This window comes from Natrix helvetica, assembly GCF_964273705.1.
Source record: "Natrix helvetica genome assembly, contig: HAP1_SCAFFOLD_240, whole genome shotgun sequence".
Classification (NCBI taxonomy): Eukaryota; Metazoa; Chordata; class Lepidosauria; order Squamata; family Natricidae; genus Natrix; species Natrix helvetica.
The window spans coordinates 19,392-40,415 of record NW_028113536.1 but is presented as its reverse complement, the minus strand read 5'-3'; the positions used below and the strand labels follow the sequence as shown (position 1 = coordinate 40,415).

Below are 21,024 nucleotides of genomic sequence, written 5' to 3'. Positions count from 1 at the left end.
GCCAGATGATCAACTTTGCTGTCCACCTTAAGAACAACTTCTGACAGACCTGTGGCTAAAGTGTGTAGTTTTTTATCAAGTTGATCATGTTTTTTAATGGTATCCTGAACCATTTCTTTAACCTCCTTAATTTCTTTGCGTAAAAAAGCATTTTCTTCCCTTATAAAGTCCTTGAAATCCTGATAATTTATTGTGGCACCCGGTGAGGCTTTTTTTTCCGTTGCCATAATTAATAATTCTTACAGCCGCCTCTAGCTGTCACCATTCAATTAACTTTCGTTTTCCTTAGGTATTCAGCTGTAAATTAATACTTGCAAATGTTTCTTTCTAAGTTGCTCGAAATTAAAACTTTGACATTTAAGTAGTTCAGGTTATGTAAACTGGCTTAAAATTGTTAATAGTTAGGGTTGTTTCAGCCGTTCCGCCTTTACTGCCCCGGCTATCAGCAGGTAATTAGCTTTCGTTTTCTGTAGGTTTTCAGCTATAAATCAACGCCATTTTGAGTCCTTTGTTCTAAGCCCCCGCCTCTCGAACTCAGCAGTAGCGTTCTTTTTAAAGAGTTTTTTTTTTCTTCCCCCAATTAAAACTTAAAATACTTGCAAAAGTCTTGCTTCCTTCTTGGGATGTTAAGATGTTAAGATGTTAAGGCTGCTCCCGGCGACTGGCTCTGCTTTTTATAGCAGAGGTTATCAAAAAGGCAGGAGAATACAACAACTGCGAAGGGGGGCAAACCTCGTCTGACTCCGGACTCCGGAGGGTACACGAGGGCTCAACCCAGCAGCTGAATCTCTCCCTCATAAATTCCAAGAATTTACGAGTGTCCGAGGTGTTAAAGATCGTAAAAAAACACCTCTAACTGTCTCTTGATCTGACAGGCTCAAAGAAAAGCCTGCCATCGGCACCAGGAACAACCGGAAGTCCCGAATTTCTGTCCATCTAGTTTCTAGAGCAAATCCAAGCTGTATTTATGTTTTTTTTTTATTGCATCTTGAATATTTTGTTGTCAAATCCACAATGGTCAACAAGAAACTTCTCACAAAGTTTTTGTATTCTCATCCCTTAAAGTATCAAAAAGAGATACTGAAAAGTATTTTTTTAAAAAATAAGAGAACTCAGTATGTAAATGACACTGCTATGTATAGTTCCATTTTAAAGACATTTTAAAGACAATACCATTTTAGACCTAGCATCAGGTTAATCTGCTGGAATAAAACTGAAGGAACTTCTATGGAAGGGCTGCTTGTCTGGAGTTATTAGGATCGTTAGCTCTGCCTCATCCTGCCTCATTCCAATCTCTACTGTATTCTTTCAATCTCAATTTCATTTTTTTGATTTGTATTAAGATGATATCTAGACATGTTCTTGGATTTGCTATATGTGCAGCTCTCTTGTGATCTTTCTTTTCTTCTGTACAGTTATAGACTACAATTGAAACTAAGTCTTTACAAGGTAATGGTAGAACATTTTAAGAGGAATGTGATACAGAAATAGATACTCAAGTACTTCTCAATTTTAAGAAATCAGTTCATATATATTAATGTTCAGCATGTGTAATGGGAAAGAGAAACATTTTTTTCCCTGAAAATTTTCGTTCTTTCAGTCAATTTTTGGGGTGACCTGGGGGGGGGAAGGGGAGGGAATTTGTGACGACCTGTTTATTACAGCAAAAGTGACAATGGTATGCAAAGATGTAAGTCAACAAGACTAGCACACTGATTTCCAACTTTTTGCTTCTCCTTCTAAAATAGAACAAAATAAGTTTATAATTCAAACTTATTTTGTTCAGCATAGAAATTTGATAAAAACTGTCACATCCATACATTTTAAACACACTCATATATTTAAGTGTTGTATTTTTTCCTAAATATAGGAAAACACTACAGATAGTGTTCTCAGGCACACTGAAATAACTACAGTATATTCTCTTATTTTGTAGTATGATGTATCCGATGTAAAAACACAGTAGAATAATGCCTTAGAAACAATACATTTTATGGGAGTGATTATAGCTGTACTTAATTCTGTGAACAGTTCAAATCATTATATCTCAAAACATACGAAGAGCTAAAAAAAGGCAGAAAAATTCATTTAGTGATCAAACAGCTTCAGCAACTCTTATTATAATGGTGAAGGTTACAATGATTAGGAAGCTTTAACTTTGAAGGAAAAAAGACATATAAGGGATGTGTGATTAAGATATGCACAGTACATATATGTATCATATAGAAAAATAATTAAGAATTTCAGTTCATTCACTGAATTGAAATTGTAGAAATTCAAATTTAAAAAGCTCTTCTTCACACAGCATAATTTATTTTTGGTACAACCAGAATAAATCAAACCACCAATTTAAACTGCTTAAGAGAGGTTCAAGTCATGTAGATTAAGTAAGTTTTAACTAGCCTGACATCAACTGGGAAACAAACTCTGCACCAAGTGAAAGATCCAACAGGTTCCTAACAAACCTAGCAGACAACTTTGTTTCCCAAAAGGTAGCAAGGGAACAAGGGGATCGGCCATATTGGATGTAATTCTCACTAACAAAGAGGAAATGATAGGTGTTGAAGCTACAGGAACCTTGGGGGCAAGCGATCATGCAATTCAACATTATGCAAACACAAGTAGTAAAACAAAGTCAAACTAGAGTATTGGACTTTAAGAGAGCTAATTTCAATAAACATAGAGAGAGCTTGGGAAGGATTCCATGGATGAGAATCCTCAAAGGGAAAACAACTCAAGAAGCTTGGGAAATTTTGAAAAATGAGATTACAAAAGCCCAGTCTAGCACAATACCAATGAGGAAGAAAAATAACAGCTCCCAAAAGAAACCAGCATGGCTGCATAAAGAACTCTCTGACAAATTGAAAGACAAAAAGGATAAATATAAAAAGTGGAAAGTGGGGGACATAATTAAGGCAGAATATCAGCAAATAGCCTGAGCCTGTAAAGATGAAGTGAGGAAAGCTCAATGAAGAAAGGCTTGCCACAAAAGTAAAAAATAACAAAAAAAGCTTCTTTCAACATGTTAAAACAAGAAAAAAGTTAAGGAAACAATTGGTCCATTGCTGGGAGAAAGTGGCAAGAAGGTGACAAGCTTTACTTTACTTACTTTACTTTATTCGCACTTATAGACCGCCCCCTCTCCCAAAAGGGACTCGGGGCGGTGTACAGTCAATACATAAAAGATACATCACATAAATAATTAAATAATTAAATAGTTAGATAGTTATGGAGGAGGTTAAAAGAAGAACTGTACATTAAAGTAAAGTATTTAAAATATAATTTTAAAAAACCCCTAAAAAATACCCCATAAATTAAATTTAAAAATGGATCCCCTAAAATACCAATTAAAATATATCTGCCAGGAGGTAGAAGTTATGAGTGTGCCAGGCCAGCTAATCGAAACAGATGAGTCTTCAGTTTTTGTCGGAAGGAGCGGAAGTCGGTGGTGGTTCTAATGTCGGGGGGGGAGGTCATTCCAGAGGGTTGGGCCCATCACAGAGAAGGCCCTACCCCTAGGCGTCGCCCGTTGGCATTGCCTGGTGGACGGCACCAGGAGAAGTCCCTCCCTGTGAGAGCGGATTGGTCACAGGGATGTGTGTGGCAGGATGCGATCCCGCAGGTAGCTAGGTCCTGTGCCATGGAGCGCTTTAAAGATGGTAATCAAAACCTTGAAACGCACCCGAAAAACCACAGGCAGCCAGTGCAGCTCGCGCAGGAGAGGTGTTACGTGGGAGTATCTGCATTCTGGATTAGCTGTAGTCTTCGGGCGCGTCCCAAGGGAAGCCCCATGTAGAGAGCATTGCAGTAGTCCAGGCGAGACGTCACCAGCGCGTGAGTGACCGTGCGTAGGGCATCCCGGTCCAGTAGGGGGCGCAATTGGCGCACCAGGTGAACCTGGTGGAACGCCCCCCTTGCCACGGCTGCCACATGGTCGTCCATTGACAGCCGGGCATCTAGGAGGACGCCCAAATTGCGCGCCCGCTCCACAGGAGGCAATTGTTCGCCCCCTATGGCCAGTGATGGAGTCAACTGGCTGAACCGAGGTGCCGGTAACCACAGCCACTCAGTCTTGGAGGGGTTGAGTTTGAGTCTGTTGTCCCCCATCCAGACCCCGACGGCTTCCAAACACCGGGACATCACTTCGACAGCCTCGTTGGGGTGGTTTGGGGTTGAAATGTACAGCTGGGTATCATCAGCGTACAGATGATACTCAACCCCCAAACCACGGATGATCTCCCCCAGTGGCTTCACATATGCGTTGAACAGAAGGGGCGAGAGGACCGACCCCTGTGGCACCCCACAAGTGAGTGGCCTCAGGGTCGACCTCTGCCCTCCTGCTAATACACATTGCGTCCGGTCGGAGAGGTAGGAGCCGAACCACCGCAAAACGGTGCCTCCGACTCCCTTCCCCTCCAGCCGGCGCAATAAGATACCATGGTCGATGGTATCAAAAGCCGCTGACAGATCTAATAGGACCAGGATAGAGGAACAACCTCTATCTCTGGCCCTCCAGAGATCATCAACCAACGCGACCAAGGCCGTCTCCGTGCTGTGCCCGGGTCGGAAGCCGGACTGGCGTGGGTCTAGATATTCGGATTCGTCAAGGTGTCGTGGAAATTGCTGTGCCACCACATTCTCTACAACCTTCGCTAAAAAGGGAAGGTTGGAGACTGGACGGTAATTAGCTAGCTCCATCGGGTCAAGTGAAGGCCTCTTGAGTAAGGGCCTCACCACCGCCTCTTTCAAGGCGGTTGGTAAGGACCCCTCGCCCAACGAGGCGTTCACCAGGCCCAGTAGCCAGCCTCGTGTCACCTCCCAGGATGCCAGTACCAGCCAGGAGGGACACGGGTCCATTAAACATGTGGTGGGTCGCAGCCGTCCACGTAACCTGTCCAAATCCTCGGGGGCAACAGAGTCAAACTCCTCCCAGAATGGTCTCACAAGACTCACTATTGACGGCTCCCCTGGTCCACTGAAGGGGGCCCATCCGCTCCGGATCTGAGCGACTTTGTCCTGCAGATATTCCCCAAACTCCTCTGCTCTGCCGTGCAAGGGGGCTTCCTGCGTCCTCTGCGATAAGAGGGAGCGGGTTACCCGAAACAGGGCGGCAGGGCGGTTATCAGCGGACGCAATAAGACCGGCACAATGTCTACGTTTGGCCGCTCTTAATGCCACAAGGTAGGTCCGTAAATAGGCTCTTACCTGTGTTCGATCAGATTCGGAGCGTGAGGACCTCCACCTGCTCTCTAGACATCTCCTATGGCGCTTCATCACCCTCAGGTCCTCGGTATACCAAGGAGCCCGGGTGAGTCGCTGCCGTAGGAGAGGCCACAAAGGCGCAACCCAGTCCAAGGCCCCAGCCGCCTCCCTATTCCAGGCAGCCACTAGGTCCTCCGACCGAGAGCGGGTCAGGGCTACAGGTAGTGGCCCAAGCTCCGTCTGGAACCTATCCGGTTCCATCAGGTGCCTGGGGCGGTACCAACTTGGACAGTCTGGTTCCGCCTCCTCACGGTGAGGGGTAGCGCCAGGGAAGTCCAGCCGGAGAGCTGAGTGATCTGACCATGACAGGGGAGTAATAACTAAATTCCCTATTCCCAGATCACTCGTCCACTGCTCAGATACAAAAACAAGGTCCAGTGTGTGACCACCTTCGTGTGTGGGGCCCTGAATTAATTGGGTCAGGTCCATGGCTGTCATGGAAGCCATGAACTCCCGAGCCACCTCAGATGCTTCTCCCATCGACGGCAAGTTGAAATCCCCCCATAACCAAAAGCAACAGGGAGAAAGCAGAACTATTTAACTCATGTTTTGCATCTGTCTTTACACAAAGGGAAAAAAACAGTCCAATCTACCAAAAACAGCACCATAAAAATCAGATTAGGAACACAAGTTGAAATAGGGAAGAAAATGGTAAGTGAGCACCTGTCTACCCTAGATGAGTTCAAATCACCAGGACCGGATGGATTACACCCCAGGGTTCTGAAGGAACTGGCAGACGAGATCTCAGAACAACTGAACTATATCTTTCAGAGATCCTGGAGCACCAGGGAACTACCAGAGGACTGGAAAAAAGCTGATGTGGTTCCCATCTTCAAAAAAGGGGGGAAAAAACAGGAGACTACAGATCTATCAGCCTGACCTCAATACCAGGGAAGATTCTGGAAAAGATAATCAAGCAACGAATTAGCGAACACCTAGAAGTAAACAAAGTAATTAGCCAGACTAATTTTATTGCATTCTTTGACAAAGTGACAAAAGTAGTGGACAAGAGGAATGCTGTCGATATAATTTACTTGGACTTCAGCAAGGCATTTGATAAAGTAGACCATAACCTACTACTAGACAAAGTAGAAAAATGTGGGTTAGACAGCATCACCACAAGATGGATTCGTAACTGGCTGACCAGTTACGCACTCAACGTGTAGTCCTCAATGGAACTGCATCTACATGGAGGGAAGTATGCAGCGGAGTACCCCAAGGCTCTGTTTTAGGCCCTGTACTCTTTAACATCTTCATCAATGATCTGGATGAGGGGATAAATGGGGAACTCATCAAATTTGCAGATGACACCAAGATGGCAGGAATAGCCAACACTCCAGAAGATAGGCTTAAGATACAGAAGGATCTTGACGAACTTGAACATTGGGCACTATCTAACAAAATGAAATTCAATGGTGAAAAAAGTAAGGTTCTACATTTAGGCAAGAAAAACAAAATGCACAGGTACAGTATAGGTGGTACCTTGTTCAATAGTAGTAACTGTGAAAGGGATCTAGGAATCCTAATGGAAAACCATTTAAATATGAGCCAGCAGTGTGCAGCAGCTGCCAAAAAAGCCAACACAGTTCTAGGCTGCATAAACAGAGGGATAGAATCAAGATCACTTGAAGTGTTAACACCACTTTATAATGCCTTGGTAAGACCACACTTGGAATACTGCATTCAGTTTTGGTAGCCACAATATAAAAAAGATGTGGAGACTCTGGGGAGAGTGCAGAGAAGAGCAACAAAGACAATTAGGGGGCTGGAGACTAAAACATGAAGAACGGTTGCAGGAACTGGATATGTTTAGCTTAAGAGAAAGGAGGACTAGGGGAGACATGATAGCAGTGTTCCAATATCTCAGGGGTTGCCACAAAGAAGAGGGAGTCAAACTATTCTCCAAGGCACCTGAGGGTAGAACAAGAAGCAATGGGTGGAAACTAATCAAGGAGAGAAGCAACTTAGAACTGAGAAGAAATTTCCTGACAGTTAGAACAATGAATCAGTGGAACAGCTTGCCTCCAGAAGTTGTGAATGCCCCAACACTGGAAGTCTTTAAGAAGATGTTGGATAGCCATTTGTCTGAAATGGTATAGGGTTTCCTGCCTAGGCAGGGGTTGGACTAGAAGGCCTCCAAGGTCACTTCCAACTCTGCTATTGTATAAGTTTACTTGTGGATAATAGTATTGTTGGAGACAACAGGTTTCTTGATGTCAATTATAAAAGATGCTACATTTGTGACCTACTTGTGAAATTTCTGTAGGATCTGAATAATCATTGTGAGAATAAAAGGCTGGATATGGATTATTTGGAATGATTAATTTCATTTCTTCTTATATCTTTTTCCTTGCCACTTTTGACTAACCTTTGTGATAAAAGCACTCTGTTTAAAAAAAAATTAAAGGTGCCATTCTTAAAAAAAAAGAACTGCCTTTACAGGTAGACAAAGAAACATAAAATGTGCATGTTCATATGTGGACATTGCCTTCATCTACTTCTGAAAATTATGTACTGATGAAATTACTGTAATCCAGTTTAAGAAACATAGAAGAAATATAGAAAAACAAGCTTTTGGACAATTCCTTATTTCACGTTAAGAACTGCAATATAAATCGGATATTGTTGATTAAGTGCCACCCAGAGTTTAATATAAGATGCATGCCTATATTTTAAATAAATGTATGAATACAGGTAGTCCTCAAGTTATAACAGTTTATTTAGTAACTGTTCAAAGTTAACGAAGTTTTTAACAGAATAAGAGAGTTGGAAGGGACCTTGGAGATCTTCTAGTGCAATCCCCTGCTCAACCCTAGCCCCGGGGTCATGTGATCAAAATCCAAAAACTTGGCAACTATCTCATATTTATTACCATTGCAGTGTCCCAGGGTCATGTGATCTCCTTTTGCGACCTTCTGACAAACAAAGTTAACAACTACCATATTTTTTGGAGTGTAAGACACACATTTTCCCTCAAAAAAGAAGCTGAAAATATGGGGGGGGTCTTACATCATTTTTTGTCTCCCAAAACTCCACCCCTTCACCAAAATGGCCATGCATAGCCTTTAGGAGGCTTTCAAAGAGCTCCTGGGTGCTGGGGAGGGCAGAAATGAGCTAAAAATGGACCAGGAGCACTCTATAAGCCTCCTAAAGGCTATGCGTGCCCTTTTGTGGGGACAAAAAAAGGGCCTGTTTTCACAAAAAAACAGACTCTTTTTGGAAGATCTGCAGAGTGCAAAAACTTTTTTTTTTAAATTTAGCTCTTCAAAATCTTGGTGCGTCTTATATTCCGGTGCGTCTTATACTCGAAAAATACGGTATGTTACTAACTTAACAATAGCAGCGATTCACAACTGTGTCAAGAAAGGTCATAAAATGGGGCAAAATTCACTTAAGAGCTGTTTCATTTAGCATCAGAAATTATTGACTGAATTGTGGTCATAAGTTGAGGACTCCCTGTAAATAAATCCATATTCAGATGCATATCCTAAATACTGGCACAATACAATATACATTCTATTTTTTTTTCATAAACATTAAATCATTATGGCATGCAATAATTTAAAATTGCACAAAATACAAAATACAATATTAGGACTGGAATTTTGATGATCTAGGAACAGAAGCTTCCAGGGGCCATGGAAGCTTCTGCATTTTGTTAAGGTGTAGTTACTCCTATAATAGGAAGAAACCTCGACAATCCTTAAGAGTCAACTTGAATGAATGAATGAATGAATGAAATTTAATTTGTTAGCCGCACCCTCTCCAAAAGAACTCGGGGCGGCGTACAATAAAACACATACAATATACATATATATACAATACATATACAAATACAAATAGACAAATACACGTACATGTACATGGAGGAGGTAAAACTCATGAAATATATATAAAATAGGATTAAAATAACTATTTAAAATACCCTTAGTTAAAATTACAAAATTTAAAAAACCCGTCAGGAGCAATAGGATAAAACTATGGTTGAGCCAGGCCAGCAAATTGGAAGAGGTGGGTCTTGAGCTTTATACGGAAGGAGCGGAGATCAGAGGTAATCCTGATATCAGGGGGGAGGTCATTCCACAGGGCTGGGCCTGCCACAGAGAAGGCTCTGCTCCTAGGCGTCGCCCCCCGACACTGTTTGGTGGACGGCACCTGGAGAAGTCCCTCTCTGTGCGAGCGAATTGGTCGTAGGGATGTATGGGGCAGGATGCGATCCCGCAGATAACTAGGTCCCGTGCCATGGAGCGCTTTAAAGATCGTTATCAGAACCTTGAAACGCACCCGATAGACCACAGGAAGCCAGTGCAGCTCGCGCAGGAGAGGTGTATCTTATCTTGATGGAACACCTACCAAGGGATAATGACTTTTCCTGAGGCATTTATAACTCTATGTTTTAATACACTCTAGTTTCCCTCCAATTTTTTTCATATTTCTCTGAACATTGTATCCTTTATCGCAATTTCCTTTTGTCTTTGCCATACAGTAGTATAGCTAGGAAAATATTCTGCACACCTTTTTTGTTCTGCTCACAGCTCATGGGTGAACATTATTTTCCTCCCAGTTCTCTCCCCAACTCTTTTTACAGCTTCCTCTTTTCCTGCATGTAATGATTCTAACAGCCATGGATTTCACCCAATGCATATCCTCTCGTTTGGTTAATGCTTTCCTAGTTCCTATAACCAAATAAAAAAAGGGACGCGGTGGCTCAGTCGCTAAGACGCTGAGCTTGTCAATCAGAAAGCTCGGCAGTTCGGCAGTTTGAATCCCTAATGCCACGTAACGGAGTGAGCTCCTGTTACTTGTCCCAGCTTCTGCCAACCTAGCAGTTTGAAAGGTAAAAAATGCAAGTAGAAAGATAGGGACCACTTTTGTGGGAAGGTAACAGTGTTCCATGCGTCTTTGGCATTTAGTCATGCCAGCTACAGGACCACGGAGACATCTTCAGATAGCGCTAGCTCTCCAGCTTTGAAACGGAAATGAGCACCGTCCCCTAGAGTCGGGAACGACTAGCACATATGTGTGAGGGGAACCTTTACAACCAAATACTTCGAGTCATATTCCTGTTATTTTTCATAGACCTTTTTTCCCCACAAGTGTAACCCTCCAGGCATTCTCACTCTCATAGTAAATCCCACCAAGTGCTGGTATTCAGGAAAGCCTCTGAGGATTGATAAATATGCTATTCTCATCTTCTTCCAGCAGGCAAATTGTTGTCATGACTATTTTCCTTGGCATCTTAGTGAGCAGGAAGATTTGATATTGTTACGTATTAGTTGGGAAGTTTGTCAATTTTTAATCTATCCATTTTATTTTGTATAATTTGTATTATTTATAAGCCATTTAGAGCCTTTTCAGAATTGATGGAATATAAATTTCAGCAATAAATAAATAAATTTAATTTTTTAAAAAAGAGTAGAATAGAATAGAATAGAATAGGAATAGGAACAGAACAGAACACAATAGATACAGAACAAATTTGTCTCCGGTGCATACACTCCCAGTGTACATGCAAGCAATAGAGTGATAAATCATGAATCTGGTGCATAAGCTCTCAGTGTACACACATACAACAAACCGATAGGTCATAAATCATAGTTACAATCATTAATCATAGGATACAAACTGCAAGTGATAAATTATAACATACCAATAGGAGAAGAGAGTAGGAAAGATGAGAAGATGAGAAATGAGAAAGATGTTGATAATAGCCAATATGCAACTCAGGTGGAAGTCTTCAAACTTTTGCATATTTAGTGATATTTTCACACAATGGATTTGTATCTAGGCCTGTAAGAACCAACTACTGCTATTTATATTTCTATATTCTATATTTTGTGTTACAATTTCTCCTGCAAATGGCAAAATCAAACATCCTGATCATTAGTTCAGAAGCCAAGAAAGCTATGAATATGCAAATTAGTTACTGTAGTTCAAAGTTACAGTAACATTTTATCTACCCACACTTTAGCCTATGATGAGAATAAGCATGGATTTTTAAAAAGTGTTATTGTTGTAATTACAGAAAAAAATATCAGTATTTATGTTGCGTAAATGCTTTCTAAATCGCAAAACTCATTAGATACTATCTCTTATAGGATCTGAATAAGATCTGAATCTATCAAGTTAGAGTTGATACTTTAATGCGCTTGTACAAGGATGGAGTTTTTGAGGTCCTCATAAAGATAGGTAAGAAGTTTAAGAAGAAAAGGCAACATATGATACAGTGTATGAATATAGTTGAAGCAAGGACGATTTGTAAAGGTTAGAAAGTCATGATAAAGTTTAATAAAATGCACCAGTAGAAATTACATTCAAATTATATTCCTCTGATCTCTTGCCTTCAATTTATTTTGCCTAGTACTTCTTACTCTTTCTTGCTTTGTTTAATGAAAGGGAAAGGCATGCTGGATACATATGTATGGATATTTCTGTTCATCTTTTTAGCCCTTCTATAGCTCCTGGATGTTTCCTGAAACACTGCTTTCTGCTATTTTGAAGTGGGAAACATCCTATCATACTTTAGAAATAAAGAATGTACCCCAAAACCCCCACTCAAAACGTTGCTATATCTATACACATACTTGGCAGTTCTCAGACCTATGGTATTAACTGTGGCTCGGCCATCAAATGTTTTTCAAAAATTGTACTACATCACAGCAGACCTAAAGCATTGTGCAAAAGTGTTAGCAAGTTGGGCAAAAATGTTGCAAATTAATAATGCTTTCAGAAATAGAAGTGCTAATACTTTATTTTTACAAATTAACAAAATGGAAAGTAAATGAACAGAAGAGAAATCCAAATCAAATCAATATTTGGGGTGATTGCCTTTTGCCTTCAAAACAACATACATTCTTCTAGGACCCTCGCAAAATTTTTGAAAGAACTCAGAGAGGTTCTTCAAGGTTCTTCTAAACATATTGGAGAACTAACCACAGATGTTCTGTGGATGTAGGCTGCCTCAAATCCGTCTGTCGCTTCATATAATCCAAATAGATTTGAGGATGTTATCAGGGCTCTGTAGGGGCCAAACCATCATTTCCAGGACCTTCTTGTTATTTAGTTTATAGTTTAGTTTATTTAATTTATAGACCGCCCCCTCTCCCCGTAGGGACTCGGGGCGGTGTACAGACCATTCATAATCAAAACAATAACAATGACATAAGACATAAGACAAGAAACATAAACAAGTCACACACACGGTCTGTTATAAAATCCCAAAACCAATTTAAATATTAAGAACAATTTTAAAACCCGTTAAAACCCCAATATAAAATTTAAAAAGCCATCCAGGAAGGTTTGAATAGATGTTAAATGCTGTTACGATTATGGTTGTAATTAGGCCAGACCTGCTACTTGAAACAGGTGGGTCTTGAGTTTCTTGCGGAAGGAGCGGAGATCAGAGGTGGTTCTAATATCGGGGGGGAGGTCGTTCCAGAGGGTTGGGCCCATCACAGAGAAGGCCCTACTCCTAGGCACCGCCCGCCCGCACTGTTTAGTGGATGGTACCCGGAGGAGGCCCTCTCTGTGAGAGCGGATTGGTCGCAGGGATGTATGGGGTAGAATGCGATCCCGCAAATACACTTCTTTACACTGAAGGTAGTTCTTAATGATAAATGAAGGCAAACATATGTGTGTCATAATAATGTTCTAAGGATCCAATCTGGGTTGGTCACCAGAACCAGAGTTTTAGTCTTGTGAGGTTTTGGACTCATGCTGGAGTCCATGCTACAGAGAAGTTCAGGGATCATCTCTCTAGCAGAGTGTATCTTAATGACATTGGCTGTATGTTTGGGGCTGTTGTCCTGCTGCAGGATATATTTGGGGCCAATCATATGCCTTCCTGAAGGTATGGAATGATGGACAAGTATCTGCCTGTATTTCTCAGCAGTGAGAACACCTTTAATCCTGACCAAATCACCAAGTCCATTTGCAGAAATGCAGCCCCAAACTTGCAATAAACCTCTGCCATGCTTCATTACTGCCTGCAGACACTCACTATTGTACCACTCTCCAGCCCTTGGGTGAGCAAACTGCTTCTTGCTATGGCCAAATATTTCAATTTTTGACCCATCAAATCCAGAACACCTGTTGCCATTTTTCTGCACATCAGTTCCTATGTTTTCATGTATAGTGAATCACTTAGCCAAAAGGTATGGCTTTTTTGTTGCAATTCTTCCATGAAGACCACTTCGGGGCAGACTTCTCAGGACAATAGATGGGTATACTTGGGACTCATTGGTTTCTGTCAGTTCCTTGCTGATGATACTGCTGGTAATCTTCCAATGTCAAAGGGAAGGAAGCATGATGTGGCTTTCATCTGCTGAATTATTTCTTCTTGACTGACTCCTGCATCTACAGTCCTCAACATTGCCTGTTTGTGCTTCTTCAAAAGAACTTGAACAGTACATCTTGAAACCCCAGTCTACTTTGAAATCTTTGCCAGAGAGAGACCTTGCTGGTGCTGTATAATTACCGTGCCTTGTTCCTGACTTCAGTTTTGCCACGGTGCGTGACCTGTGACATGAAACTGTCTTTCACAACCTCACCCTAGTAGCAGGGTTTGACTGTTTCTCCACCAGTTTTAAGCCTCCTAGGCATCTGTTTCTGATTGGTTTCAACTTACATATGAAATTATCATTAGCACCTCCTTGGTATAATTGCTTAATCATACACCTGACTCTAATTCTATAAAATCTCTGATTTTATACAAGTGTAAGAATTGGTGCTGTTTTGAAGGCAAAGGTGATCACACCAAATATTGATTTGATTTGGACTTCTCTTCGTTTACTTTCCATCTTGTTAATTGATAAAAATAAACTATTAACATTTCTATTTCTAAAAGCATGCTTAATTTGCAGCAATTTTGCACAACTGCCTAACACTTTTACACAGTTAACACTTTGCAAAGGCATGCCAGGCATTTCATTAGAGTGCACTCTCAGAGATAAAATAACAGACAGAAATAGACAACAAAAGTTTTTAGAGAAAGATCCCTGAAGGATTTACTCTGATTGATTACTGGTTTATTGTGCTCTGCAGTAAATTCAGAGCAAAGAAAAGTTAATGTTCCTATTTTCATTAGAAACAAAAGGCACCAATCCCAGAAATACAAATTTTTATTGTACTTGCAATATATTCTTGGGACTAAGTAACTTTTATTCGATTAAGTTGACTTATCTCATCTACACTTCATTTTCTTCCACAATGAAACAGGGGATTCCCTGTCCTGGTAATTTACAAGATCCAGACTTATTTGGTTCAAGCAAGCTATGATGTTATTCTCATACAACCTAACAAATTCTTTCTGAAATATTCAATAGAAATTCCTAAACTGTTGAACTTCACCAAGATTTAGTGAAGCTATAAAATTATTAACTCATTATATAACTCCATATTAGCTCAAAAAAAAAACAAAAAACCAAACCCCACCAAGTTCTGTAGTTCATATTTTCTAGTAGCTACGGTATACTAAGAGCAGCAATCTATAGCAAATTAAACTTAGTGCTTTACTAAAATTAGTGCTGACTTAACTATTTGTGACTAACTTTCCTCAGAAATCTCAGTGTGGCTTAACATGTGCATGTTTATTTAGACTATTTCCGCACCAATGATTTTATACTGTTTTATAGTGAACATGCAGCTAATGCTGTGGTGATATATTATAAATGAAGGCAGGTTTAGAACTTTGCAGCAATAACTAGATAATGCTATAAGATATTATAAATCAATAGTGTGAAAATGGCTAAACAGCTAAATTTCACTGAATTCAGGATGATTTCCTCCAATAGCACAATGTTTAGGATTGTAATTGTAACTTAAATTTAAATGGGATGAGTCCATCAACACAGCTGATGAGCTTACTTCAGTCCATTAAATCACTCTGGTTTATTGCCAATGATTTCAACATTAAGGCTCTGAACAAAACAATAAATGAAGAAAATTATTTTGTTTGCACAGTGATGTACACTGCTGTCATGCATATCAAGAAAACGTGTTTTAATACAACCTTAAATGACTGCATATCTATCCTCTTACTATAAACGTTTCAAAATACTGAATATATAAGCATAAACACTGGCTATTCTATTATGTTCTGCTGTGGTCCTTACTACTACTATTGTTTAGTATGGTGGCACCTCCATACTAAAATTGTTATTGCGAATCTCTTCTAAAAGAGCAGGACAACAGAACTTGATGAAGGGGCATTGCTAGCTGTTGCTTTGCATTTAAATTAAATGTACCTTATATAATTTCAACAAGCTCAAACGCCACAATGTCTTAAAATTAATCACAACAAAGTTAACTTCTGTAAAGAAAACCGAAAGGGACGCGTAATATGTTAGAGAAATAAATGTACACGTCATCATTTCATATCACTCTCCCTTTCCCTAAGGCACAAAAAAGAACACCCTATGTTTTTGAATAAACTTCGAAGCTTCTACTAATTGCAAACTACACGAATGTCATCTTGACACAAGATATTCATTTAGTCAGACTTAAGATAATTTAACATGCCAAGACAAAATCCAAAAATCCAAAAGGGCAGTTCGGCTCCCAATGAAATTTGTTGGAATGGACGCTAAAAGAGCAGCTTCTTTTAAAAAAAAAATACTTTCTCCCCTGCACTATGATGCTAACCCTCTACTACTTCGATCCGGGATTGAAAAAGCTCATCTAAAGCAGGCATGCATGCTGGCGGGCGCGCATAGCAGAAGTGAGTCACTCTTCCAGGGAACTGATGATTCATCCATTCAAGTCATCCTTTTGAGGCCGAATTAACAAGCAAAACACACGTGGGTTCTAATCCACAAATCCTTTTACCCAGAATCGGCGGGATTCGATTACGCCCCTGAGTTCTTTTAACTCCACCCACGGCTCCCGATATCGATTTACCTCTTTATTTTCCTCCATGACGAAAGCACCGGGGGGGGGAGCGGGGTAGAAAACCCACGTGCCCCCCAAAAGACAGGTATACGGTGGTAATACACCTCAGTCCGTAGGTGACGTTTCCATCCCGAACCTCTCTTTAAAAAAATAACCCTCCCTTTGGACTCGGGCACCTGCCGGGTCAGGTGCACACATGATCGGCTGGTCAGTTTCACTTTTGGGATTTTTTGACTGCGCGTGTGCAGAGGTTTCCTTCGGCTGAACAGGGCCAGAAACATCGCACCCGAGAAAGATAGGGGAGAGAAAGAGGGAGGGAGGGAGGGAAAGACAGGAGAGAGAGGAGACAGGAGACATTGAGAGAGAGAGAGAGGCAGGAGAGAGAAAGGGAGGGAGGGAAAGACAGGAGAGAAAGACAGGAGAGATTGAGAGAGAGAGAAGCAGGAGAGAGAAAGGGAGGGAGGGAAAGACAGGAGAGAAAGACAGGAGAATGACAGAAAGGAGGAAGAGGGAGGGAAAGACAGAGAGAGGGAGAGGGGAGAGAGAGGGAGAGAGAGAAAGACAGAAGAGAGGAAGGGAAGGAAAGAGGAGAGAGACAGAAGAGAGAGAAAGACAGGAGAGAATGACAGGAGGGAGGGAGAGGGAGGGAGAGAAAGATAGGAGAGAGAGGGAGAGAGAAAGACAGGAGGGAGGGAGAGATAGAGACGGAGAAGAAGAGAAAGAGAAGAAGAGAGGGAGGGGGAGAGAGAGAGAGAAGGAGAGAGAAAGACAGGAGGGGGGGGGTATCCGGCCTCTCTTTCTCTCTTCGCCCCAGTCACAACTTGCGCCGTCCCTCCTCTTGTGATCACCTTACATAATAACAACGCGGGCTCCCAGCAAAAACCAAAAGCGGAAGACAAGCCAGCCGCCTTCGGGACGGAGAGGAGCAGCAGATGCTCCCCCTCCGGGACCAGCCACCCTTCGCTCTTTTGGGGGGAAAAGAAATAAAATAAAACCCGAGCGACGCCGGCGGGCGGGCGGCTGGCAGCTGGGCTAGAAAAATCCGGAATGGAAGAACCGACGCAGCAACCCCAGGCCGCCCTCGGTCCCCACGGGGGTGGCTGGGGGGTGTTTGCTTGACCGCCCTCGGTCGGTTCCCCTTTGCGGAGTTTAAAGCCAACCTCGCCGAAGGGTCTATTCGGGTTTCCTCCCCCCCCCCTCACCACACACACAACACAACAGCCGCTCCCCCCCCCAACCTTGGAAAATGTCAACCCATTTGGGAGCGACTCCGAATTAAGCGTGGTGGAGAGGGGCTTGGGGGGAGGAGGAAGAGGAAGAGGTGGGGAGGCAAATAAGAAGTTATTAACTCTCTTTGCCGGTCCTTTGGAAAAGACGGCGGACGAGCAGCTGTTCCCGGGACACAAGGCGCTAAGTGGCCGGAGCCTTCTCGCAACTTGTTCTGACGGGGGGGGGGGAGCCGTTCCCCCTTCCCCTCTGCCCTTCTCCAGGCGCCTTTCTCTCCTCCTTCCCTCCACTTTCCTCAGGGGTGGCGAGTGGGGAGGGGGGGGAAGAGCAAGGACAGAAGGTTCCCTTACCTTTCTTCTCCCCCCCACTCCCTCCCCGAGAGCGCAGCCCGCGGAGGGAGCAGCAGCAGCCGGACTCCTGTGGATGGTGCCGGGGGAGCGAGAGGTGCTGCCGTTCAGCTGACAGGAGTTCCTGCCGGGGAGGGGAGGGGTGGAAGGAGCGAGCGAAGGAGGGAGGGAGGGAGGGAGGAGGACGTCGAGAGTCTGTGAGGAGGAAGGCTCGCGCCGCGGAGTGGAGGAAGCGGTGCGCGGAGTGAGGGGGGGGGGGCGTTTGAGAGAAAGCGGAGGACTTTCCCAGAGCTTGTTGTTTACGCATTGCTGCCCTGCTCGGTGTAACACAATTCATTCTCTGATTGGACGCAAAACTGGGGCACAGCCTTTCGCTGCCCGCCTCTTCGTCTTTCGCACAGCCGTGAGGCGGCGGCCGCCGCTGAGAGCCCCCCCCCCCCTTTAGGGGTAGAGCGGCGCGGGAAGGCGGCTGGTAACTTTCCCTCGCTGCAGGGACTTCGGCTCCTCGGGGTGGCAAAGCTCTTTTTTGGGGGCACCAGCCCAAAGAGCCAATGGCATCCAGCGGGGCCCGCGAGCGAACGCATCCCCTTGCGCACGCGCGGGCGCGCGCGCTCCACCGCTGGTCCAAGCTCAACTCTTCCCTCCCTCCCACTCCGCCCGCGAGGCATTCTCCTCACCCCCACTTTTTTTTTTTTTACCCTTCCTGGTCCAGCCGTGCACACGCTACTAGGACGCTGGAGCAAAGGAGCATGTGCGTAGTCCCCGACGCATGCTCCCTAAAGCTCGATGAAGGCGCGGTGACGCTGCTGCTGCCCTTAGATGTCTCTCCCCCCCCCCCCCCCCACTTCCCCCGTGCCTTCTTTAATAGCGGCAAGAGTTCTTTAGTTCTGCGCCTCCGAACGTTTCAAGAACTCTGGAATGGTGTTGGGTTCCTAAGAAGGAAACGCTAGGACGAAACTCTATCGTTGTAGTCTTACCCATGGGAAAGTAGAGCTTTAAGGTCCCCGCAGAGCAGTGAATGCGCAGAGGACTGCAGAGTGTCAACTCGAAGTACACACCGATCAAAGTAGAAATGTGTGGACTTTAGGGAGGCATCATGTGTGTGTTCGCGTCAGTGTTGGCTCCTGGAGACTGGCCGGACTGGTCCCTGCAATTTTCTTGGCAAGATTTTGGAAGTGGCTTGCATTGCCTGTTTCCTAGGGCTGAGAGTACATGACTAGCTCAAGGTCACCCAGCTGGTTTTGTGCCTAAAGTGGGATTAGAACTCGGGATCTCCTGGTTTCTAGCCTGATGCCTTATCCACTACACAAAGTGCCTCTTCCTCCAGCAATAGAAAGGATGCTTATTGTGGATGATTTTGTCACCGAGGACTATCTGGAGAAATTTATTTTATTTATTTATTTAGTTTGTCAAACATGTACAAGATAACAGGTATACGTATAAACATGGACATGAACAAGGGAAATGAGTACAAATAAATGGGGACGGTAGAACGGGGATGGAAGGCTTGCTGGTGTGCTTATGCACACCCCCTTTACGGACCTCTTAGGAATGGGGGGAGGTCCACCGTAGACAGTTTAAGATTGAAGCTGTGGGGGTTTGAGGATGTAACAACGAGTCAGGTAAAGCATGAAATGTAGCCAGGAGCCAAAATTTGCAGAGATGGTATACTGTTTATCTGTCTCTGTGTGTCCCTGAGATGGATCTTGCCCATCTCGGGGCATTGATTCAAAATGAATCAGCAATTGAAAATTCATCCTTTATATAACCTGATTCAATAGCTTGTGCTGGATGCTAGTTTGGGGCATTGGGGATATGGTTAAAGATTGGTGTGCTCAAATCCTAAACCTGTCTGCACCTGATGATCTGCAGGAGAGACCCACTCCAGGCTGTGAAATAAATTCCCTGGAGATTGCTTAGTTTAGTAAATTGCCCTTTAATCTGAGTCACCTGAATCCATGTATTGTCCCCCCCCCCCCAAAAAAAGCTTCAGTGTAATCCCACAGACATCTCAGGGGTTGCCACAAAGAAGAGAAAGTCAAGCTATTCTCCAAAGCACCTGAGGGTAGAACAAGAAGCAATGGGTGGGAACTAATCAAGGAGAGAAGCAACTTAGAACTGAGGAGAAATTTCCTGACAGAACAACTAATCAGGGGAACAGCTTGCCTCCAGAAGTTGTGAAAGCCCCAACACTGGAAGTCTTTAAGAAGATGCTGGATAGCCATTTGTCTGAAACGGTATAGGGTTTCCTGCCTAGGCGGGGGTTGGACTAGAAGACCTCCAAGGTCCCTTCCAACTCTGCTATTCTATTCTACATAATGGCATGATCGGATGGAGCCTTTAATTACTATAATGTTAGTAAAGAAGGTGGATTTGGCCACAAATGTCACGGCAGTCACGTTGCATACAAACAGAGATTCAGTTTGGTGAAAAACCTTTATCTCTAGCTAACAAACTACGTGATAACCAGCACTAAATGACAATGATACAAAGGTAATCAAATCCAAGTCAGTTCTAACCAAGTTAACCCCATTACCCATATATATATATATATGTTGTAATTGTACTGATAAATAAATAAAGGGAGACTAGGATAGATCTATTTCGAGCTAATTAGCTCTCATCAGCTAGCCATACCCTTACTGGGATTAGAACCCGGGCTGTATATATCTTAGGCAGGAGTCTTAACCACTAAGCCACGGGTTCTCTTCCTTATCAGTTGAGCCAGGGAAATAAGTATGTATTTGTGTTACAACCCCTGGTATGACTAAATATGGGAGGAAGGTCACTACTCCCTCTTTCTGTCCTTCGGCTTATCACAAAGACCATGCAGGCAGAAAACCATATTTTTATTTTTACTGTTGCCTTTTTATATTTGTGTTGTAATTGTACTGATAAATAAATAAAGGGAGACTAGGATAGATCTATTTCGAGCTAATTAGCTCTCATCAGCTAGCCATACCCTTACCCTTAATGGTATATATATATATATACCATTACCATTACCCCACCCAACTCCACCCAGATGACACCCACCCACCATCACCGATCACCATGACCCACACCTCCGGCCACCGCCCCACTCAGTGTCATCATAGCCTCTTTTCTGGTTAGCTGCATCCCAGCAAAAGAGCTACATCAGAGTTGCACCAGAGTAGAAGAGCCACATGCAGCTACAGGCTCAATCGACATCAGAGCGGCAACATCAACGTGGCAGGGTTGCATGGTGGGCATGGTGATGGACAGGGTCCCCCTGGATGGCAGCCTGAGGGCTGACAACAAGGTAATTTGTGACTGGCAG

General features: G+C 43.2%; 1 protein-coding gene across 1 annotated transcript in view; it reads right to left on the bottom strand.

The window, feature by feature from the left end:
- Positions 1 to 17,977, bottom strand: part of LOC309382350 (polycomb group RING finger protein 5-like) — a 39,812-nt gene extending 21,835 nt beyond the window's left edge. Inside the window, exon 1 of the mRNA XM_081971857.1 lies at positions 17,727 to 17,977. The gene's annotated coding sequence lies outside the window, so the exon portion shown is untranslated. The remainder of the gene's footprint in view (positions 1 to 17,726) is intronic.
- Between the last annotated feature and the right edge of the window lie 3,047 nt (positions 17,978 to 21,024).